The following is a 25,568-nucleotide window of genomic DNA, read 5'->3' as shown; positions in this document are numbered from 1 at the left end:
ATCTTGACACCAAGTTTCAGTCTTTTGCAAATAAAACCCCTCTAGAAAGCATCCTCTGAAATCAGTAACACTGTCATTGTCAGCTCTCACATTTGGGGTCAGTAAAATGTGTGCTAGTGGAAAACATGCACTGTCTTTGCATAGCTGCCATCTGAGAGAGCAGTGGATCTCAGCACAAAGGACAGACATGCAGAACAAAGGCACAAAAACAAACACCATCTAGTCGCTAACTGGTAAAACCCCCTCCACCATGGGCATGCTTGTTACACACGGCACTGTCTGAGCGCTGACGTCAGCAGCTGCCTCCTACCTAGAGTCTATCCATCAGGGCCGATGTACTCAGGTTCTGTCAGCAGCCATGAGCAACGGTGGAGAAGGACAAGTTAGTTTATCCAAATGCTCAAAGATGTGGTAGGGAAAGAGGGCTGACTAACCTGTGAGAACTCAGTCTCATTCCCTTTGAGGGAAAAAATCCCAACAAAGATGACCTAGAAACGCCCTCCTTAGTAGGCTCAAAAGAAACAGAACAGACTCTTCTTTGGGTGGAGTGTTCATGTGGCATTGATTCTGCTTCAGTGCAAAGACTGTTCCTGACACTCGGTTTTTCCAGGTCCGTAAGAATCTGGTGGAAGCCTATCAGAACAAACCACTTAAATCCATGAGGTGTTCTCAGTCTTTCTTTTTTAGGGTGTGGAGGTGATTTATCCTGACACAGTAAAAATTTCACAGCATGTATCTGAATTTTCTTTATATTTAGACAATTCTAAGGACATGAAGGACACTTTCTGCCTTGGGGAAATCAACATTCTTCACAAGGACACGTCACTAAAAAAAAAGACATCTCGTCCACCTCCTGGTCACATCCCTCCTGAGCATTTCCTCATTGTAAACATCACAGCAGGTTGCAGCCACTGATTTTCACATCAGCTCGGCTCTCAGGGCTCCCCCATCAACCTAGCTGGACACAGAGTCCCTGGGGGCAGCCTCCAAGATAAAAAGGAAAGGGATAACTAAGAATTTGCTAGAAGTCCAATAAAAATAAAAGCAAAAATAAACAAATGGGACCTAATTAAACTTGGAAGCTTTTGCATAGCAATGGAAACCATAAGCAAAACAAAAAGACAAGCTACAGAATGGGAGAAAATTTTTGTAAAACATGAAACTGACAAGGGCTTAATCGCCAGAATATATAAACAAATCATACAACTAAATAAGAAAAAAAAAAAAAACTCAATCCAAAAATGGGCAGAAGACCTAAACAAGCAATTGTCCAATGAAGACATACAAATGGCTAACAGGCACATGAAAAAGTGCTCATTATCACTGATTATCAGAGAAATGCAAATCAAAACTACAATGAGGTATCACCTCACACAAGTCAGAATGGCCGTCATTCAAAAGTCCACAAATGACAAATGTTGGAGAGGCTGTGGAGAAAAGGGAACTCTCCTACACTGCTGGTGGGAATGCAGGTTGGTGCAGCCACTGTGCAAAAGTTTGTAGATTCCTCAAAAGACTAGGAAGAGACTTACCATATGACCTAATAATCCCACTCCTGGGCATATGTCCAGAAGGAACCCTACTTCAAAAATACACCTGCACCCCAATGTTCATAGCAGCACTATTTACAATAGCCAAAACATGGAAACAGCCTAAATGTCCATCAACAGATGACTGGATAAAGAAGAGGTGGTATATTTATACAATGAAATACTATTTGGCCATAAAAAACCAATATGCCATTTGCAGCAACATGGATGTCCCTAGAGAATGTCATTCTAAGTGAAGTAAGCCAAAAAGAGAAAGAAAAATACCATATGAGATTGCTCACATGTGGAATCCAAAAAAAAAAAAAAAAAAAAAAGAGCATAAATACAAAACAGAAACAGACTCACAGACATAGAATACAAACTTGTGGTTGCCAAGGGGCTGAGGGGTGGGAAGGGACAGATTGGGAGTTTGAAATTTGTAGATACTGATAGGCATATGCAGAATAGATAATCAATATTATACTGTATATCACAGGGAAATATATACAAGATCTTATGCTAGTTCACAGAGAAAAAAATTCTGACGATGAAAATATGTATGTTCATATATAACTGAAAAACTGTGCTCTACACTAGAATTTGACACACTATTGTAAAATGACTATAACTCAATAAAAATGTAAAAAAAAAGCTGTGGTATATTTTACACAATGGACTACTACTCAGCCATAAAAATGATAAAATGATGCCATTTGCAGCAACAGGGAATGGATGGACCTGGAGAATGTCATTCTAAGTGAACTAGTCATAAAGGAAAAGAAAAATACCATATGATATCACTTATATTTGGAATAAAAAAAAAAAAGAAAAAGACACACATTTACAAAACAGAAACAGACTTACAGCATAGAAAACAAACTTATGGTTACCAGAGGGAAAGGGAGTGGGAAGGGAAAAATTGGAAGTTTGAGGTTCATGAATACTAATCTCTATAAAGTAGACAACAACTAGTTTACACTGTACAGCACAGGGAACTCTATTTAATATCTTGTAGTAATTTATGGTAAAAAAGTATATGAAAATGAATATATGTATTTTCCTATATGACTGAAGCATTCTGTTGTACATGAGAAATGGACAACATGGTAAACTGACTATACTTCAATAAAAATATTTTAAAATTTATAGGGCTATTGAATATTTTTGTTACATTAAAATTTCTGAAAAGAATACACTTCGAAGAAAAAACAAAGTTGCTGTAAGTTAACAAACCAGAAAGCACAGAGCAGAGATGACATTTCCCTGTTTAACAGACCAGCACCAACCCAGTGCTGAGACCCCACTGCTCCCAGGACTGCCAGACATCACCACCAGGAAGGGTGCACACACAGGAGAGCACACTGCACAGGGACGGAACCGGAACACGCACAACTTGAAGCAGGATCCTGACAAGCTTTCCTGGAGCCAGTCTCACTATGACTTCTAGTAAATAGGAGTTTCTCGCTTTTTAAAAAACTGCTTTACTGAGATATATTTCACCCATTCCCGCATTTTAGGCATACAACTCAATGGCTTTTAGGATGTTCACACTTCCTTCTTTGATGCAATAAAGTAACTATTTCAGGTTTCATCCTGTCAACCTGCTGTTTGGTCCAAGAGGTCCTGATAGGGCTCAGATCTTGAGGACGCTGGTGGCCAGAGCCGCTCTAGGCTGGTCAAGAAACCTGTCCTGAGAGCCTCGGGCTTCACCAACGATGCGTTCCCATCAAGGACCCTATGAGAAAGCAGCTATTTAACCACAGTGTGAAAGAGCCCAGGAAAAAGGAGGACACCTGATGCCCGATGTTTACTCACAGTTGTATTTTCATATCCAGTACACCCCAGCACGTGGGACCAGAACATCCCCATCACCTCCATGTCCTGGTCCTCTCAGGTGGGGAGGGGGGAAGGGAGGGGAGGGGAGGGTTGGGGAGGGGAGGGGAGGGGAGGGGTGGGGGATGGGGTGGGGAGGGAGTGTGACAGGAAGAGGGGTTGGGCACTTGGGAGGAGAAGAAGGAGGTCACAGAAAGGATGAGGGCCAATCAAGCTCTTGAGGGGAGGAAGGAGGGTTCAGTCAGGTCAGAAGGTCAGCAGGTCAGGAAAACAAACAGCAGGCAAGCGGACTCTCAGGAGCAGCTGGAGGGGACCAGACGCCTCCCTCCAAGCCTTCTCCTGTCTGAATGCTGCCTTAGCAATGCCCCAGGCTTTATGCCCTCTCTCGACCAATCACCTGCCTTTGCCCCTGGCACCTCACAGTGGGCATTCCGGGTGATGTCACTTTTACAATGAGCCCCTCCTAACTGATCCCCCACCACCAACTGCCATCTAACCCTGAGTCCTCTCTGCAAACTTTTCTGACCTTATACTTTCTGGTCCTGCCCAACCCATGTCCCCTGCCCCCTACTTCTGGGGTGCTCTCTCCTCCTTTTCCAAATTCCCAGGATTTCCCTTGGGCAGTGGCTGAAAAACATATTAGGTAGACAATGACAGAACCAAGAGGAATCAAATATACAGGCAGGGTGGGAGGTCCTCACTCCCCTTCGCTCAGCACTGCACACAAAGTGCAGAGAGAACGTCCACAAGATGGAGAAGCTCTTAACAGCACACCATCTTAATCACATTGCCACACCCATGTGGCCGTCCTTATCTGTAGTACACCTGTAGGTGACACATTAATTTTAAGTACGTATGTCACATGCATAAAAATAAGCCCTATGATTTTTGCCGAAAATATATAAAACTATAAAAAATAATTATATATTGTCACACCCCCTACACTGCACTTGGGTGATTCACTTACACCCAGGTTCAAGGAGGCAGAAACTACCTGGATGGGACAGAAACAAAGTTGTGCTTTGGGGCAGTACTGGCTGTGAGGGGGCCTGAGAAACCCTTTTGGGGCGGTGGGAAGACTTGGTGTCTAGATATGGGGGGTGGTTGTGTTCACTCAATCAAGAAATACTGAGCACGTGGGGCCTGCCAGTCTCAGGAGTCGGAGAGACCCTCCTGCCCTGTGGGGAGTTGACCCCGACTGCTCACAGGCCCAGTGGGGCTGCGTTTCCAACTGCACTGCTGGGCCTTCCTGGTCCCACAGCCGGGCTTCAGGTGCTGTGCTGGCTCCAGGATCCCCTGCCCTGGAGGGACTGAGTCCCATCCAGGGTGAGCAGGCTTCAGGGATCCCGGGTCTCCTCCTACTGTCAATCAGAATTCCTTCCAATCCTCAGGATTCGGGACCCCCTGTAAATCACCAATTAACATCAGGTCAAAGGTATTGAGGTCTCACACTAAGCAATAAACTGTGCCAACTGACCAAATTCAAAGTGCAGTGTTCCAACTACACAACATTCTCAATAACCCATTTTATGGATGAGAAGACAGAAGGGATGTGAATCACCTAAGGGTCTCGGGGCGGCGAGTGCTGTAACTTTACCCTGAACTAAGATCTACCTTGGAAAGCGATTCCACCTGGAGCCCATCCTGTGACCTGCTCCCTGAGGTTCTGAGGAAGACCGTTGGCTTTTCCTTGGGAAATTCCTCTTGCAATGACATTAAGTCATGCATCAGTCAGGACAAACGGTGAGGATGTGTTCACGAGGGATCCTGACTCTTAACGGCAAGTCAACTCTGTCTCAGGAAATGGGTCTTCTATTACCACTAATTCGGGCACCAAGGTAAATAAGAGTAACAACATAAAATCCATCATACATATAAGTACTTTTAATTTAAAATATAAATAACTTTATGAACTATAAATGGATGCATTGCATTGGTCCATGACAAACAGGACATTACATACATTCATTACAAAGAAGTGCTGTCATGGGTGGGGATGTGGTGACAAGAGCAGGGTCATTTTTAGCAGGGAAGGATGTCCCACAGCTCTCAGTACAGGGTGGGTAAGTTCACAGTGCTTCTCCCCACGACCAAACTCTCAGCACACACACACACACACACACACACACACACACACACACACACACACACAGGCAAATGCACATAGATCCTAAAATGACCATATACCTTCTGATCAGAAAAAAGATAAAGATATGTGCTCACACCACCTAACAACACACTGACCACACACACAGTTCCCATAATAACTTCTTAATACTTCAGTTCTATGAGCCTCTGAAGTTCCCCTCACTTGAGCTCACCATCATCTAACAGAAAGAAATCATAAACAATACTTCAAGTTTGATTCATTACAGTTCCTCTAAGAACTTATATTATTGCAAGTATCAGAAGAATATAAAATTCAATTTCAGATGGAGTTTTTGCCTCAGTAGTTTTCATGGTTAAAAGTTTCCACTGACTACACAAAATTATTGGCTCTACTTTTCTCGTTCTGTGCTTTCTGTCCCAACTAAAATTTCCCTATACATCTCGTTATTTTGGATTTCAGTCAGTGGCCTGATATTGCATTTTGTAGATAGTTTGATTGTTCCTATAGATCACTATCTATTGATGAGCATTTTATTCTTTTAGTATTAAATAGAACAACTGACTTCCAGTCTACAGCTTTTCCTGTAACTGGAGAAACAATAAAGCTTATACCGACGTCACTCACCACTACATTACCAGACTCACAGCTTGTCCTGACCGCACTCTGAACTCCTCTAGTCAGTGCCCAGAAAAATCAAGCCCACACACTTGTGGATGTGACTCTATAGGGCAGCACGCCCACCTTCTCCATTTACTTACTCTCAGTTGTCACTATTTTCCTATATTTGACCTAGAAGTTGCCCTCCTCCTACCCCTACCCTGAGCATTTCAGAAGAGTAACCTAAAAGCTAAACTCTTCATGGCACAAACTGTAATCGCATTACTAGTAGCCATAAGGTTAGCCTATCAATGAATTTAAAAGGATTAGAATGAACGTATGATAATTACTTTAAACAAAAACATTTTGACTCATAAAATTGTAATTAATTTCATAATTATCAAATGGCATTAGTCTATATTACTATCCTCTTTGCATTTACACTATCCTATATGGATACTAATATATAAATCACACTTAATATCCCCATTACTATGCTCAGATGGCACAATATCATTTTTCATTACAGCCGCTGTCACCACGCTCAGCACCCATTCTACATGAGCTGGCATAACACCTACCATCAGTGCTCCCCGCCTGTGCGGCTGCACCAGGACCGTCACTAACAGCTGTGGGATCCAGCGCCTGCGGTACTGATTGTGTACAAAATCTTAACCTTCTTCAAGGCTAAAACTCATTATTCCAAACATTATAGTAATATAATTAACATGATTACCGAAAATTATATCCTCTGAATTAACACTAAACCTTATGGCATATTAACCAGCCTTATCAGCTTATTGCTCCTGAATCAACTGACACAGCCTCCACTTTTCACTAGCCTCCTTTCTGTTAGTGCCTCCACTTGCATCAACAACGTCTCTTCTTCCACCAGCATACACAGCCAGCCAATTTCATTCATCCCAGCAATCATTAACCCCCAAAACTGTGTCATCACAAGTACCCTTACTACAAACATCCTTAGACTTTCACACTTCACAACTGACCACATTCTATAGTTTAATCAAAACAACATTAGTCAAAACCCTAATTATTTACTACCCAACAGAAAATCAGACAAGATGATTAAATTCAGGACTCTGTTTCTTACTGTATGTACTCCTTGGATCATTTTCACTTGCCACTGCATTAATTTTTACCCAGAATCTTGTAGGTTCCTTACATTTTATAATAATTCAACACTAAAGTCAGGCAGCATCCATTTCTTAATCTGGTGTTTCCCTGTGACTGGCATGTGTAAGAGCATTTAGAGTAAGCAGACTCCTTTAGGACCTGCTCCTTTGGTTCCCAAGGGCTTAACTGGAGTTTGCATTCCTGGACCCAGAGCACCTGCAGTCATGCTGCTCACACGAGGCAGCTGGGGCACATCACACATTATAATATTTAATCCCTTGGAAAACCAGACGGCATATCCTGTCCTTATACTATCTTTACAAAGAATGATCATAACGAGCCCCATCTGTCTGTGCCAGACAGACGTACAGCCACTCCCCGCAGGGCTCCCCACCAGCCACAGACAGTAGGAGCTGTGGGCATCCGTGCTCAGACAGCATGATGTCACAGAGGTGCTCCAGCCCTGACAACAACCCACGCCTTACGTCCTGGTCTGAAGCACGTGTCAGGCACCCAGGCACGGGGTTCAGCACCGGGACGAGGAGTCCCCTCAGCTGGAGTGAAAACCAGAGAGCTTGCTGGTGCACTGTAAGACGCGGAGCCACTGCTCTTGAAGAGCCTGTGCAGAGACCTGCTGACTCCCCGTCACGGCAGGGACACAGCAGGCTGAACAATGCCTGGAGTTCCAGCCGGCTGGCAGGGGTGGCTCAGGGGAACCCCCGGACTCCCCCAGGCTCCTGCTCCCGCCCTCCGTGTTCTGGTGCTGCTCCCCAATCAGGTGGAGGCCTCCACTGCCAGTGAGCGTGCACACCGTGGGAGAAAGTGGCGCTGTCGTGGGTGTGGCCCTGCCTCTGAAAAGACGGCTGGCAGTCACGGCCAGCTAGTGTCCCCACACACACTCTGCAGGGAACAGCACCAGCACCAGGGCAGGGCCTGCCATCACCAGAACTCACTTTCCTGTGCACGCCTGATGGGGTGGGGCCAGCTCAGTGGTGTGGCCCCAATCTCTCTGGCCCCGACCCACCCTCTAGCCAAGGTGTGCACACTGGGGAAAAAGTAAAACCAGTACAGAAGGGCTGCTGCAAGCCCTCAGGCCTCAGCCACATCCCAAACCAGAGACTGCCACCACACCTAGGAGAACCCCACTCCCACAGAGATCCTGCTCCAGCCCCACAGGACCCCATGCCACCCCTGATAGGGCTGGAACAGTCACTGAGCAGAGGAGAAGCCCCTGCTTCAACCTGGAACTGGCTCCAGCCCCTCTGTCTCCAGCCCTGCCGCCCCCATTGCAGCAGCTGCCAGCACGTCCCGGGGGAAGAGGGCAGCCCAGGATCACTTCAGGTACAGCTCTTCCCAACAAACCCACTGGGCACAGAAGACTGCACAGGAATGCTCTCACACAAGGACACCTTTCATTCTGGGGCAGGCAACTGTTTCACCTAATTTCACAGAAATACAGAAAGTTAAAATGAGAAGACACAAGAACACATTTTAAATGAAAGAATAACAAAATAACCATAATGAAAAGAAATAAATACTTTACCTGACAAAGAGGTCAAAGCAATAGCAACAAGAATGATAACTGAACTTGGAAAAAGAAGAGATGAGCACCGGGAGAACTGTCAAAAGAACTAGAAAATATAAAAAAGGACCAATCAGAGCAGAACTGCAAGTTGTACAGAAGATTAGGCAATGCAGATGATCCATTAGCAATCCGGAAGACAGAATGAAAAACACCCAATCAAAAAAGCAAGAAGAAAAGGCCTGCTACATGAGTTTAAAGCACTTCTGAGACAGCAGCAAGCATAGTAACACTCACATTACAGGAGTCCCTGCAGGGAGAGAGAAAAAGGCTGAGAAAACATTGGATAAAATTAAGGCTGAAAACTTCCCTAATCTGAAGAAAGAAACGAGTATCAAGGCACAGTAATCAGAGAGTCTCAAACAGGATCAGCTGAGACAGACTCACATCAAGACATACCATCATTCAAAAAGCAAAATTTAAAGACAACGATAGAATTCTAAAGGCAGCAAGAAAAAAGGAAAGTGTCATAGAAAAGGAAATCCCTCATGAGTCTATCAGCTGTCTTTACTGCACATATTTTTTAAACTTAGATGTATGTACTGTTCATTGTCTCTAAGACTGTTTAGAGCTTTAGCTTTTTAAACTTATGTAGTTATTAAAGGAATAAAACCAAACACAATAAAAATTCAAAAAGATACACACATCCCACTATTAACAGCAACACTATTTACAATTGCCAAGACATGAAAGCATCCCAAGTACATATCAACAGATGAATGGATAAAGGAGATTCACCATATGTAGGTAATGGAATACAACTCACCCATAAGAGAGAAGTGTATTTTTCCTTTTTTGGCCTTCATTCATTTTTAACTTCAAAACCCAGAATTTTAGAACTGGCATAAACATTTCCATTGCATCAAAACCAACAAAATACCTAGAAATAAACTTAACCAAGGAGGTTACGTGTATTCTGAAAACTGTAAAACACTGATGAAGGAAATTGAGGATGATACAAAGAAATGGAAATGTATCTTATGCTCTTGTGTTGGAAGCAACAACATTATCAAAATGGCCATCTACCCAAAGGAATCTACAGATCCAATGCAACCCCTGTCAACACTCACGGCATTTTTCTTTTTCTTTTCTTTTTTTTTAGCTTTTTTTATTAATTTATAATCATTTTACAATGTGTCAAATTCCAGTGTTCAGCACAATTTTTCAGTCATTCATCGACATATACACACTCATTGTCACATTTTTTTCTCTGTGAGTTATCATAATATTTTGTGTATATTTCCCTGTGCTATACAGTGTAATCTTGTTTATCTATTCTACAATTTTGAAATCCCAGGCTATCCCTTCTCACCCTCCACCCCCCGGTAAGCACAAGTCTGTATTCTCTGTCTCTGAGTGTATTTCTGTCCTTTATTTACTCTTTGTTTTTGTTTGTTTGTTTTTGTTTTTTAGATTCCACATATGAGCGATCTCATATGGTATTTTTCTTTCCCTTTCTGGCTTACTTCATTTAGAATGACATTCTCCAGGAGCATCCATGTTGCTGCAAATGGCATTATGTTGTCAGTTTTTATGGCTGAGTAGTATTCCATTGTATAAATATACCACATCTTCCTTATCCAGTCACCTGTTGATGGACATTTAGGCTGTTTCCATGTTTTGGCTATTGTAAATAGTGCTGCTATGAACATTGGGGTGCAGGTGTCATCCTGAAGTAGATTTCCTTCTGGATACAAGCCCAGGAGTGGGATTCCTGGGTCATATGGTAAGTCTATTCCTAGTCTTTTGAGGAATCTCCACACTGTTTTCCATAGTGGCTGCACCAAACTGTATTCCCACCAGAAGTGTAGTAGGGTTCCCCTTTCTCCACAGCTTCTCCAGCATTTGTCATTTGTGGATTTTTGAATGACGGCCATTCTGACTGGTGTGAGGTGATACCTCATTGTAGTTTTGATTTGCATTTCTCTGATAATTAGTGATATTGAGCATTTTTTCATGTGCTTTTTGATCATTTGTATGTCTTCCTTGGAGAATTGCTTGTTCAGGTCTTCTGCCCATTTTTGGATTGGGTTGTTTATTTTTTTCTTATTGAGTCGTATGAGCTGCGTATATATTCTGGACATCAAGCCTTTGTCGGTTTCACTTGCAAAAATTTTCTCCCATTCCGTAGGTTTTCTTCTTGTTTTACTTCTGGTTTCCTTTGCTGTGCAGAAGCTTGTAAGTTTCATTAGGTCCCATTTGTTTATTCTTGCTTTTATTTCTTCTAGGAGAAAATTTTTGAAATGCATGTCAGATAATGTTTTGCCTATGTTTTCCTCTAGGAGGTTATTGTATCTTGTCTTATGTTTAAGTATTTAATCCATTTTGAGTTGATTTTTGTATATGGTGTAAGGGAGTGTTCTAGCTTCATTGTTTTACATGCTGCTGTCCAGTTTTCCCAACACAATTTGCTGAAGAGACTGTCTTTATTCCAATGTATATTCTTGCCTCCTTTGTCAAAGATGAGTTGACTAAAAGTTTGTGGGTTCATTTCTGGGCTATATGTCTGTTTTGGTACCAATAACATGCTGTCTTGATGACTGTAGCTCTATAGTATTGTCTGAAGTCTGGGAGAGTTATTCCTCCAGCCTCTTTCTTTCTCTTCAGTAATGCTTTGGCAATTCTAGGTCTTTGATGGTTCCATATAAATTTTATTATGATTTGTTCTAGTTCTGTGAAATATGTCCTGGGTAATTGGATAGGGATTGCATTAAATCTGTAGATTGCCTTGGGCAGTGTGACCATTTTAACAATATTGATTCTTCCAATCCAAGAGCAAGGGATATCTTTCCATTTTTTAAAGTCTTCTTTAATTTCCTTCATCAATATTTTGTAGTTTTCTGTGTATAATTCTTTCACCTCCTTGGTTAGATTTATTCCCAGATATTTTATTACTTTGGGTGCTATTTTAAAGGGGATTGTTTCTTTACTTTCTTCTTCTGTTGATTTATCGTTAGTGTAAAGAAATGCAACTGATTTTTGAACGTTAATTTCGTAAGCTGCTACCTTGCTGAATTCTTCAATCAGTTCTAGTAGCTTTTGTGTGGACCTTTCAGGGTTTTCTATATATAGTAACATGTCATCAGCATATAATGACACTTTTAACTCTTCTTTTCCAATTTGGATCCCTTTTATTTCTTTCTCTTGCCTGACTGCTGTGGCTAGGACTTCCAGGACTATGTTGAATAGGAGTGGTGATAGTGGGCATCCTTGTGGGAAGCTTTTGTGTTTTTCACCGTTGAGTAATATGCTGGCTGTAGGTTTGTCATATATAGCTTTTATTATGTTGAGATATGTTCCCTCTATACCCACTTTGGCGAGAGTTTTTATCATAAATGGGTGTTGAATTTGATCAAATGCTTTTTCTGCATCGATTGAGATCATCATGTGGTTTTTGTCCTTTCTCTTGTTGATGTGATGTATTACATTGATTGATTTGCATATGTTGAACCAGCCTTGTGTCCTTGGGACGAACCCCACTTGGTCATGATGTATAATCTTTTTTATGTGTTGTTGGATTCTATTTGCTAGAATTTTGGTGAGGATTTTGGCGTCTATGTTCATCAGTGATATTGGCCTATAATTCTCTTTTTTTGTAGTGTCTTTGCCTGGTTTTGGTATCAGGGTGATGGTGGCTTCATAGAATGAGTTTGGGAATATTCCCTCCTTTTCAATCATCTGGAAGAGTTTTAGAAAGACTGGTATGAGTTCTTCTTTGTATGTTTGGTAGAATTCCCCAGTGAAGCCGTCCGGTCCTGGACTTTTATTTGTAGGGAGGTTTTTAATTGCTATTTCTATTTCCTTTCTAGTAATCAGATTGTTCAAGTGTTCAGAATCTTCTTGATTCAGTTTTGGTGGACAGTATGTTTCCAGAAACTTGTCCATCTCCTCTAGGTTATCCAGTTTGGTTCCATATAGTTTTTCATAATATTCTTGTATGATATTCTGTATTTCTAATTTGTTTGTTGTAATTTCTCCATTTTCCTTTCTTATTTTGCTAATTTGTGCTCTCTGTTTTTTCTTCTTCGTGAGTTTGGCCTGAGGTTTGTCGATTTTATTTACTTTTTCAAAAACACCAGCTTTTGGTTTGGTTGATTTTTTCTTTGGTCTTGTTAATCTCTATTGTATTTAAATCCCCTCTGATCTATATTATTTCCTTCCTTCTGCTGCTTTTTGGGGCTTTTTGTTCTTCTTTTTCTAATTCATTCAGGTGGTGGGTTAAATTGTTTATTTGAGATTGTTCTTCTTTTTTGAGGAAGGCCTGTATCGCTATAAACTTCCCTCTTAGCACTGCCTTTGCTGTGTCCCATAGGTTTTGAGTGGTTGTGCTTTCATTATCATTTGTCTCAAGGTATTTTTTAATTTCAGCTTTGATTTCCTCATTGATCCATTGTTTTTTCAATAACATATTGTTTAATCTCCATGCTTTCCTTTTTTTCCCCTTTGTTTCTCTGATGTTGATTTTCAGTTTCATGGCATTGTGGTCAGTAAAGGTGCTTGAGATAATTTGTATCTTCTTAATATTGCTGAGGTTTCTTTTGTGCCCAAGTACATGATGAATCCTGGAAAATGTTCCATGTGCACTTGAAAAGAATGTATATCCTATTTTTGGGGGTGTAATGCTCTGAAAATATCCACCAAATCTAATTTTTTTATTATAGTATTTAATTTCTCTGTTGCCTTGTTTATTTTCTGTCTGGAAGATCTGTCTAGTGATGTTAATGCAGTGTTAAAATCTCCAACTATGATTGTATTCCCATCAATATCCCCCTTTATCTCTGTTAGTATTTCTTGTATGTACTTAGGTTCTCCTATATTGGGTGCATATATATTAACAAGTGTAATATCCTCATCTTGTATCATTCCTTTAAACATTATAAAATGTCCTTCTTTATCTTTATGGCCTTTGTTTTAAAGTCTATTTTGTCTGAAATCAGTACTGCAACACCTGCTTTTTTGGCTTTTCCATTTGCATGGAATGTCTTTTCCTTCCTTTCACTCTCAATCTATATGTGTCCTTCTCCCTAAAGTGGGTCTCTTGTATGCAGCATATTGAAGGTTCTTGCTTTATTATCCAGGCTGCCACTTTATGTCTTTTGACTGGAGCATTTAGTCCATTAACATTTACAGTAATTATTGATAGATGTGTGTTTATTACCATTTTGAACTTATCTTTGCAGTTGAATTGGTATATCCTCTTTGTTCCTTTCTTCTTCCTTTTGTGGTTTGGTAATTTTCCTTTGTATTATCATGGATTTTATTTAATTTTTGTGACTCCCTTGTAAATTTTTGGCTTGTGGTTACCCTTTTTTGTAAATCTATGAACCCATTACTATAACTGTATTTATTAAACTGATAGTAACATGATCTCAATCCCATCCTATTGTTAAAAAAATTTAAAAAAGAAAGAAAAAAAATATTCTATATTTCCCTGCCTCCCTCTCCCACTCTCAGTGATTTGTATGTCTTCTTTTATAATTTCATGTTTACTTTATTTGTAATTCATGAGTTATCACCTTTCCAGTTGTGAGTTTCTCATTTCTGTAGCATCCTGCTGCTTTTCTATTTAGAATAGCCCTTTCAATATTTCTTTTAGCATGGGTTTAGAGTTGCTAAACTCCTGCAGCTTTTTTTGTCTGTGAAACTCTTTATTTCTCCTTCTATCCTAAAGGATAGCCTTGCTGGATAAAATATCCTAGGCTGCATCTTTTTTTTTTCATTCAGGGCTTTGAATATATCTTGCCACTCCCTTCTGGCCTGTAGTATTTGTGTAGAGAAATCAGCTGAGAGCCTTATGGGGGTTCCCATGTAACTTACTCTTTGCTTTCCTCTTGCTGCCTTTAGAATCCTTTCTTTTTCCTTGACTCTGGCCATCTTGATTATGATATGTCTTGGTGTGGGTCTATTTGGGTTCTTCCTGTTTGGGACCCTCTGAGCTTCCTGTACTTGGATATCTGATTCCTTCTTTAAGTTTGGGAAGTTTTCAGTCATGATTTCTTCAAAAACCTTTTCAATCCCCTTTGATCTTTCTTCCTCTTCTGGGACCCCTATTATGCAAAGATTGGGATGCTTTATATTATCCCATAGGTCCCTTATGCTATTTTCATTATTTTTTATTTGCTTATCTTGCAGTTCTTCTGAATGGGTTCTTTCTATCGCCCTGTCTTCTAGACCACTAATTCGTTCCTCTGCACTATCTAGTCGACTTTGCACAGCTATTAGATCATTCCTCATCTCTGTCAATGAGTTTACCCATTCTACTTGGCTCTTCTTTATAGCTTCAATTTCATTTTTTACACATTTTATATCTCTAAACACTATCTCTTTTAATTCCTTCAGCAATTTGATCACTCCTATTTTGAAATTTTGATCTAGTAGGCTATCGATGTCTATTTCATTGATCTTTCTTTCAGAGGATTTCTCTTGTTCTTTTAATTGGGAAACGTTTCTCTGCTTCATCTTGCTCATACCTCTCTGGCACTGTGGTTTATGGAGTATCAGTTGTCTATTATGGTCCTTAAAGGTTTAATCCATCTAATGCCTATTTAGGAATAGATCTTAGGAAAAAAAGAAAAAAAATAAGAGAGAGAGAGAGAATTTTAAAAGAAGGGAGAAAGAGGGTTTGAAAACAGTGTATAATGAATAATAGAAGAGCGAGTTGAAGCAGAGTATTAATCGGGTTGAGACGTCCTTTTAAAACCTTTAAAAAAAAGGGGGGGAGATGAATAGATGTATTTGAAACCTCTGTCTAATCAAAAACAAGACATCAAAACCCAAGAGAAATAGAAATGTATTAAGAGGTAAAAATGAAGAGAATAATAGAAAATAGAACAGGTAAAAACAGATTTAAAAAAAGGGGGGTTGTCGGTGTTCTCCTGGAGTCTGTGTGCTTTTATTGTGAAGTCTTTCTGTCTTCATCCTGTTTTGGAAGCTCAGCTTGCTGTTTTCAGAGGCCCTCCATTGGCGCCCTCTTCTGTGCTGCTCTCAGCACCTGTCGGCAAGCAGACCACGCCTCCTCCTAACACTGGGTCAGGTGCAGCTCTCCTCTGCTGTGGGCGGGCGGGTCGCTGCCCCTCCAGATGCCGCAGTCAGATGTTGCAGACTGGCCGGGTAGGAGGGCGGGTCGTGCCCACTCCCAGGACCTCGGTCAGGGGCTGTGTTCCTGCCCGAAAGGCGGGGGGCCTCTCTCGCTCTACCTGCGCCTCCACCGGTAGCTCCGCTGCTCTGTGCGGCTGCGCGCTCCGCCCTGGTCGGCGCTCCGCAGGTGGGCTCGGGGAAGGCCGAGGGACAGCCCTGTCCCTGCTCCGAGCCAGAACCCAGCTCCTTGTTTGTCTTTGTTGAGCAAGTTCTCTGAGGGACCAGGATGAAAGGATACTTTCTGCCCCAGGCTGTATGTAGGCCAGTCTCAGTCTGGCCTTTAAGGCTGCTAAGCCCTTCGTTGCGGATGCAGGTTTCACCCCCGCCCCCGCCTGGGTGCTAAGCACCGGAGGATATGGCGATATGGCGGCTGTGCCTGAGCCCCGCCTCTCTTCCCCCGAAAAGTTTCCGCAGGTTTTCAGAGATGGGGGTATGCACCCTTCCCCCTAGAGCACATCAATCTTGCTGTTTTATGGAGGGCCCAGGTTGTTCTACCCTGTGCACCCACAGCCTCGGCACGCAGCCCCTTGCGTTCCCCCGGGGCTGCCTCCGTGCAGCCGCCCCCATCCTCCACCCGGCTTGTGCAGCCTGGCCCTGCCCTCTGCTGCCGGCCCGTCTCAGGCTGGGTGTATGGGGGACTCTCTGTGCCCGTTTAACTTAGTTCTTTCAGTCAAGGGCTGCTGTGTACAGATCCAAGCCTCGGAGGCTCCACCTCCATCCAGCTGGCCTCTCAGTGGAGAGGGGAGACCCAGCGAGCGAGTGCCCGTCCTCGTTTGCTGCTCCCTCCCCGCGGGACCCGTCCCGAGCTGCTTTGCCTTTTGTTCTTTCTTTTTTCCTTTTCTCCTACCAGATTTTTGGCGTCTTTATCTTTTGAAGAGGGCGATGTTCTGTCGGAGTTCCGCAGGTTCTCTGGTTGGCTGAGTGGGTCCATAGATGTGGGTCTTGTTGTATCTGTGGGAGACGGTGAGCCACGAGCGTCCCTGTACTCCGCCATCTTCTCCGTCCTCCGTCTCTTATTTTATAATTTATGTGAAATCTAACATTTACTCCTGTTTAATGAAGAATTTGGTAGGTCTTTGTTCCCAGTTCCTGGATGGCAACCCCTAAAGCCTTGAAATTTCCCAAGATAGGAGTGTATTTTCTATTCATGGTGGACCCTTGGATGGCTTGTGTTCATGAGATGACTCAGGATTGGGACTGGCCAGCCAGATACACCAACCATGTGATTAGAGGAGTGGAGCTTTGAGCTTTGTGACAAATGAGTTACCACCAGGAGAGGAATGGGCTCAATGGTTAGGGCTAAGGAAAGGTTTGAGTCAGTTAGGGTTTGGGTTAGCCATGACGGTAGTGACCCAATAAATCATGTCTTTGTAATAAAGCCTCCAGAAAAGACTTGGGGCTATAAAGCTCAGAGCTCCTGTGAGCTTCCTGGTTGGTAACACTCTTGGAGGACTGTCACACTCAGATGCCATGAGGGCAACCCTGATCCCTTCCCACTGGAGTGCTCTCCACAACAGCTCACCTGATGAGATCTAAGGGCTGCTTCTTGTCTATGCTTCAAGGAAGAGCCCATTCCCTGTACAGAAGGCCCGGTTTGCTGGGGCAGCTGAGGTCCTCTGACGGAGGCTGAAGTTGCACTGGGAAGCAGAAACAAACAGGTGAGCATCACTGTCACCACGTTTTCACATGTTCTGTTGTTAAAATGTGGTGCTAACACTTCGTGGTCATTTGTAAATAAGGGGCCCTCACTTGCCAGGAGGGATGGAGGTACCATATACTTTTTCATAATTCTCACCCAGTATTAATACTAACCCCTTGAGGGTCACTTGCAATGGTGGGTGGAAAGGAACGTTTGGATGTTACAGTCCTGGGACCACCGTAGGTACCTGGTGAGAGCCTTGCAGATGCTTAATGTCCTACAAGCGGGCCAGTCTTCAAAAGCTAAAAAACTAGGCCACCCAAGTGCCCAAACTGCTGCAGTGGAGGGACACCTGATGGTCCAGCCCCCTCCTTGGACACCCAGAGGAACCTGGACTCTGGCTGGTTAGGGGCAGGGTCAATTCTAAAACCCAGGCTTTTTTGTCCCCACAATTCAGTAGATATTCGGTGACAACACATGGAATGTAAACAACAAAGAAACTTGACATGATGTTATATATTTAGCTTATTCAAGAAACAAAATTTAAATCCAGTCATTCTCCTTCCCACCTGACCTAATTTGCTTTCTCCTGTACTAGAACCAGATTATTACCCACCCAGCCTTAGCATGGGTCCTGACTCCACTTACCTCCCTCCCAAACACAACATGAGATGATTCCTCAGCCTCGATGTGGGACCAGCAAGTACAAGAGGCTTTAGTGGAAAAGAACTGGTTGTGCACAGATGCCAACTAAACACTGTAGGATCCTGGTGTCCCACATTAGTAATCATGACAGCTGTTTGCAAGTGTCCCCAAAGTTCATTTAAGACTCTCACTGCTAATTTTGCTGGGACATAAATATAAAACATGTGGACGGCTGGGCTGGACTGCTATGCTGGGTCTCTGATCCAGGAAGCTCAATGTCTGCTCCTTGTACCCAGCTCCCTGTTCTGTTCATGCATGTGCATCTAGCAGCTGTTTAGTGTCCATTTTAATATCTTAAACAGTGCATTTCAGTATTGTCTTCATCCACAAATACGTGTACCACACAGTAGTAATGATCAATCTCAGTCTTTGCTTTCTTTGGTCTTAGAGAGTCAGATAAATGGATAGCAAAGATAACAAAGTCATAGAGCGCTATAATACAGTATTTCCATTATTTCAATGACAGGATTTATTTAAAGAGCTTAGATATAACATCCTTGCATTTATGGCATCATTAAGCGTCTGAAGCTGTTACATTTTAAAAACTTCATTTCATGCGAGATGTTATCCATTAGAGAAGTTCTCCTGAATTTGAGGGGTTGCTGTCATCTCAGATGGAGTCCCTAAAAAATGTCAACACTCTGCAGTACTGCCATCATGACAAGAACCCAGACAGATGAAATTTGGAAAGCCCTGTGGCTTCCTAGTGCACAGACAGAAAATGGTATTTCAGAGGGAAAAGCCTGAATTACAGAAAATGATAAATGAAATGGTATAAAATGCATTTCCCTTACAAAGAACTAGTACTTATTTGGTTGATAATAACATCTGTCAATAATTATGAAAAGAGCTGACAGATGCATAGTACTTACTATTAGCCAGGGCTGTTCTAACATTGACACAGATTCATTAATCCCCATAGCAACTCTACGAGGTGGGTACTATTATTATCCCCATTTTATTGATGAGGAACTTGATAAACACAGTGGCTAAATGACTTTTACAAGGTTGACAGCGAGAAACCAGCACAGGTGTTCCAGCCTGACTCTACGCTCTTGGCCACTTCTCTTTTTTTTTTTTTTTTTTTTTTGTGGCGGGGAGATAATAAGGTAATTATGGTGGGGGTTGGGGAGGTAATTAGGGTTATTGGTTTATTTTAGAGGAGGTGTTGGGGGCTGAACCCAGGACCTTATGCGTGCTAAGCATGCACCCCATCACTTGAGCTGTACCCTCCCCTCTCGAGTCTATGCTCTTAGCTGCTAATCCGCACTGCCCCACATGGTAACTCTGGGGGAACTACAGTTCATCCATTCACTCGTTAAACTCAGCCTTCCCGGTGCCTGGGATTTAGCAGTGAACAAAACAACATGGTTCTTGCCCTAAGTGAGCGTCTCGCCTCCTGACATATTGTCTTCACTTTACCCAGGAAGAAACAAGGTCAAGGATATTAGCCTTTTCCTGTTAACACCGGAGGATACATGACGTGCTTTATTTCATTTCTGCCATTTGACTTACACCATGGGGAGGGAAAGCTGCCTTGCAGATCCCAGAGCTCACAAGCCTGTTAATCCCGAAATTTTTTTTAACACTATCCCTTAGTTGATACTTGATCTGAGAAAGGATGAAGTAAACCTAAAAAGATTCTAAGAGAGTGTGTGGTTTATACAGGGTAACTAACCAGCCACTGTTTATTATCCTAACAGGAATCTGTAGGCATATTTCTTTTCTTTCTCTTTTTTTCCTTTTTTTGGGCAGCTTTTAAAAACCAAACCAAACCAACCAAACCAAATCACTGATAATTCAACAGCAGGCTCTAAATCACCCCCAAGACAGCTGCTAAACTCGGTTTAGACTTACAATGCAGCTTCTGGTGGCTGGATTGAAGAATGTATCTCTATCCTGAATATAAAAGTCATTCATGCAGCTCTTCTCAAATAGGGCAATGAAAAACTCTTGCTCCAGCTTGATGATACTTTCATCCACTTGGGGGACTTTCAGATAACAGCTGAAATTATCAAAGGCTGAGGACCGAGTTTTCAGGTCATTGGGCTTCAGAGGCAATTTTATGTGCAGTATCTCAACGTATGTACAGAGCACCTCCCACAGGGTGTGTACTTTTGCAAATACAAGCTTGTCATCCAAAACCTACATTGGGAGAACGAAAACACAAACCAGGAAACTAACTATTTTCACATTTTTAGTACACAGGTTTTTCTTACGTTGCTGGTAGTTAAAGCACTTGTGCAAACACACACACATATGACACTGGTAAAAGTGAAGGTATAATAAAAGTAGATTTGCAAACCATCATACATATTTGCCTTAAAGATAATTTCTTTGTTGAAATTACTGAAAAGTTATTTAAAATCCTTACAGTTCATTCATAAAATAACCAATGTTTTAGATGAAGAAAAGCAAACTTCTTAATTTTTAGTCCAAATTAGTAACTAAAAATAGAAACACCAAAATATTCTTTGCAGTGGTATTGTAATGACAATTTTTTAAATTTCTGAAACCTAGGACTAATTACATATCTGTTCAATATAGTGTTAAACGGCCATTAAAAGGGATTTAAAAGAATTATATTTATTGTTATGGAATATATAATAAAAGAAAAAAGCAAAAAAACATGAAATAATAATTTTCCTTCTTGGAAGGGAAAAATATCTACATTTGAATAAAAAATTTTAGAAGGATTTTAAGATTCTTAATGTATAATTAAGGTACAGATGATTTTTAATTCCACTGTTCTTTCATTTTCAATTTCTGGGGGTAAATTTTTATAATAAAAAAATCTTTAAAAATGTTCTTGCATAATTAATAGAGATATTTATGAGTACATTCTCTGGCTGTTAGAAAAGATCTCCTAGCTTTGGATCTGAAATATACATTCCATAATGCAGATTCTGACTGACTCGCCTCCCAGCCCACAGCAAAGGCACGGCTAGTGTGACATGTTTCAAATACCATTCCAGGTAACATGCAGGCTCCCAACCAATGGCTGCAAAGGGACTGACACTGATCTGGTTGCTCCCAGCTGCAGACCATCATAGATGAGGTTAGATTCATAGGCTCAAGTTTTCTCTGTCAAAAGAAACCAGAAAATGTTAGGCTTTTACTTTCACCAAGGGAACAAGAAGTTGTTTGATTTTTTTTATGCAAAAATAACAACAAACCAATTTGAACCTGATGAAAAGACATTTGCTCAAAACAGCACAGTAGCAATGAAGGTGCTCTGGCAGGCAGAGATTTGTTGGATTCCTGTGAGTGCTGGACTCCCACATGGAATTCCCTTGGCACTCCAGAAGGCCTGTGGTTGTCCCCATGTGTTTGTGGCCATATGTGGAGCACAAAACTCTCTGGCTTTGCCACAATTTCAAAGCCTTTTTTGGCTTTTGAAAAGTTTTGGACTCAAATGGAGTTTTCTTGAGTCCACTCACTGATGTCATTCACCAGATTTATAGTCCAGATCTGACATTCTAGACTCTTAAAATCTTGCAGACATTCAAATGGTTCAGGTTTGGATGTGTATTTACCTCTGCAGGCCTGGACCAAATTCGATAAAGCCACCCGGACAAGTTCAGCAAAATGTAAAGAAATTTTTCTCTCTGCAAGTCTGAAATGTCTGTGAAGCTATAAAAACTTCTGCTTCTACAAAAATAGAGAACCAACTCATCAGTAACATATCTATCCATAATGCATGGCCATTTAAAAACAAATACTGTATTAACTGCTATTAAATTCTATCTGGCTTTTGCCAAATTGTGTCCTAAACTGTAAGGAAAGTATATAAATGTAGAGAATTTTTGACCTTTTAAGAGAAAAAGGAACCCTCCTACTCAGTTGGTGGGAATGTAAATTGGTGCAGCCACTATGGAGGACAGTATAGAGGTTCCTTAAAAAACTAAAAATAGAGTTCCATGTCATCCAGCAATCCCATTCATGTGTATATTTCTGGAGAAGAATATAATTCAAAAAGACACATGCACCCCAATGTTCACAGCAGCACTATTTTCAATAGCCAAGACACTGAAACAACCCAAATGTTCACTGACAGATGACTGGATAATGAAGGTGTGGTATATTATATAAATATGTATATATAAGTATATATACACACACATATATACACACACACACACACACACACACACAATGGAATACTGCTCACCCATAAAAGATAAAATAATGCCATTTGCAATAACATGGATGGACATACAGGGTATTATGCTAAGTGAAATAAGTCAGAGAAAGAAAAACAATTATTCTATGTATTAACTTATATGTATATCTAAAAAATAAAACAAATTAATGACTATAATAAAACAGAAATATACTCACAGGTACACAGAACAGAGTGGTGGTTACCAATGGGGAGAAAGATGAGAGGGGAGGCAGGAAGGGAGTAGGGGATTGAGAGGTAAAAATTACTACATATATAATGGATATGTTACAGGGCTGCATCATACAGCACAGGGAAATATAGCCATTTTTTTATGGTGACTTTAAATGGAATATAATCTATAAAAATGTTGAGCCTCTGTGTTGTACACCTGAAAATACTAGGATGTAAATCAACTACTCAATTACAAAATTTTTAATCAAAGTTTTCTTTTCATATTATTTGCAATAATTTACAAGCCAGCACTGTCAATAGAAACATAGTGCAAATTACAATTTCCAATAATTCCATTTGGAAAATAAAAAGGAACAAGTGAAATTAATTCCAGTAATAATTATATTTATCTCAAAATATCCAATATACTATCATTTCAAAAGTGTGATAAACACTTTTAAAACTTATTAAAAATATTTTACATTATTTTTGTTGTATGAAGTCTTGAAAATCTATTACGTATTTTCCACTTATAAAATATCTCAATTCACAATAGCCACATGTGGTCGGTGGCTACCATACTAGACAGAGCAGATTACACCATTTCCACTTCTGATAAATTACCTGCTCTTACTTATTTAAAAAACTTGCAGAAAAGGCTTTAGATATTCCCTATATCAAACAAAGCAACCTTGACGGGTGTGGAGTATCTTCATTATAAGTTGAAAAATAAAGGTAAGAGAGCCATTGTTACATGTATGTTAATTTAACAATAACTTCTTAATTCATTCAGGACTTTACAATCTTTCTTCATATGCCAAGGATTCACTGTCACTGCGCAATATTTTTCACTATTATCATCTTTGGAATTGAGAGGATTCTGATGACCCTGCTTTGTGCATCTGTACATAAAAGAAAATAACAAAACAGAGAAAAAGACCTTATTAAAGATAATTTAGGGGGGAGGGTATAGCTCAAGTGAAAGATCATATTCTTAGCATGCACAAGGGCCTGGGTTCAATCCCCAGTACGTCTTCTAAAAATAAAATGAATAAATAAAAATCTAATTACCACCCCCCTGCAAAAAATTAATTAACTAATTTTAATTAAAAGTTTAAAAATGATAATTTAATGTAGGCTTATCAGGCTACAAGAGCTACAATGAATGCCCGTCCCCCCATTAATTTTGAAGAAGTCTAACAGTATTTCCCAACATAAAGGCTAAAATATAATTCAGAACACTTTCTGATGGTCAGCATGATTTTAACAGAAAAGTAGATAATTACCTCCCTGGTGTCAAAGCTCTGTCAGAGATGGGCACAGAAAATTTAGTAAAAATGATTTTGCAACTACCTTTGAAAGAAATGCTAAGAAATGATCTTTTCTGTTGGATATTAGCCTGCTTTTACATTCTGCAGTAAGCATATGTGTTTACAAACCAGGCAGGAACTAGATCATATTTTACACATACTTTAGAAACTGATTTGAATTTTGCTCTCTACCTGCAAGGCTATTTTTTAGGTAATAACATAAGCTGGCCACTATACTAAATTTTGTTTCCCTGTTTTCTTAATCCTCACAACTCTGTAAGCTGCTATTATTACCACCATATAACAGATAAAGAGCTTGGGGCAGAAAATAATTTGGGTAACTTGGTAAATGGTGGAGCTGGGTAAGACTGCAGCCAGTCTGACACTCAAGTCCATTCTTCTCACCAATGTCTGATACTGCTACCTACATTCAGCAATGACCGCTGATTTCATATTTAAGTGTGTCATTTCTAAAAGTGCAAAGCTATATTAGTACTCCTGTGTAAATTATTCTTTTGAGATGTGATTGCCAAAAAAACAAAAAGATATAATATCAGGGTACCACTGAGGGGAGGGCGAACTGCATATGGATGGACACAAGGGGACATTTTGGGGACACAGTTGCACAACTCTAGAAATAGCTAAAGTGGCTGACTTGAACAATTATAATGTGTGAATTTTATGGCCTGTAAATTGCACCTTAATACAGCTATTAAATTAAGAAACTGGGATACCAAATTAAGACTAAAACACATATATATCACACAAAGAACAATAGGCAAATATCATTATTTACTGCGCCATTTTCCTTCATGCAGCTTCCTTTCCTCACCCGTTCCTGAAAGGATGATTCAGTTTTAAAATAGTCTTTTAATTTATTCAGCAAATAATTTTTGACTGCCTACTATGTACCCAGGACTAGTCTAGGCACTTGGAATATATCAATAAACAAAACAAAAGTCCTGTCCTCACGGAGCTTGGTTGGGGTCTAGCTGGGGTGGGGTGTGGAGATGACAATTCACACAACAGAGCAGCAGAGGAGGTGGCATGTTAGGAAAGAGGAACCATGGAAAAAAGAAAAAAGGGCAAGGTAAATAGGGTTGAGAGTATGGGATAAGGGTGATGCTGTATTAAATACCAGAGCAGGCCACACAGAGGACTGAGGTTAGGACTAGGACTAGGAGGTGAGAAGTCCCAGGTGGACGGAATAACCATCACCAAGGCCAGCACGCACCTCGTAAGTTCCAGAATGGGGGCACGGTTGGAGCTGCGGAGAAGGGTCAGTGCAGATCCTGTATGGCCTTGGAGGACGTTGTAAGGACTGTGGCTTTTACCCGGAGTGAAATGGGGAGGCACTGCAGAAGGACGACACAATCTAACTTAGGTTTTCAAGGCTCACTTGAGTGCCGGGTGAGAATAGTCAAAATGGTTCACAGATTAAAAGAGGGAAGCCTCTGAGAAGGGCTGTGCAGGAGGAGAGGACAGTGGCTCAGGGCAGGGAAGCAGCAGTGGAGGCAGGAGCCATGGTGAGAAGTGGCTGGGTTCTGGAGATGTTTTAAAGGCAGTGTTAAACCAGGTCTATTGACAGGATTCATGTGGTATGTCAGTGAAAGTCAGAATAACTCCAAGATTTTTACCCAAGCAGCTGGAAGGGTT

This window comes from Camelus bactrianus, chromosome 31 (genome assembly GCF_048773025.1).
Source record: "Camelus bactrianus isolate YW-2024 breed Bactrian camel chromosome 31, ASM4877302v1, whole genome shotgun sequence".
NCBI lineage: Eukaryota > Metazoa > Chordata > Mammalia > Artiodactyla > Camelidae > Camelus > Camelus bactrianus.
The sequence above is the reverse complement of the archived record's forward strand: the minus strand, read 5'-3'. Positions refer to the sequence as shown.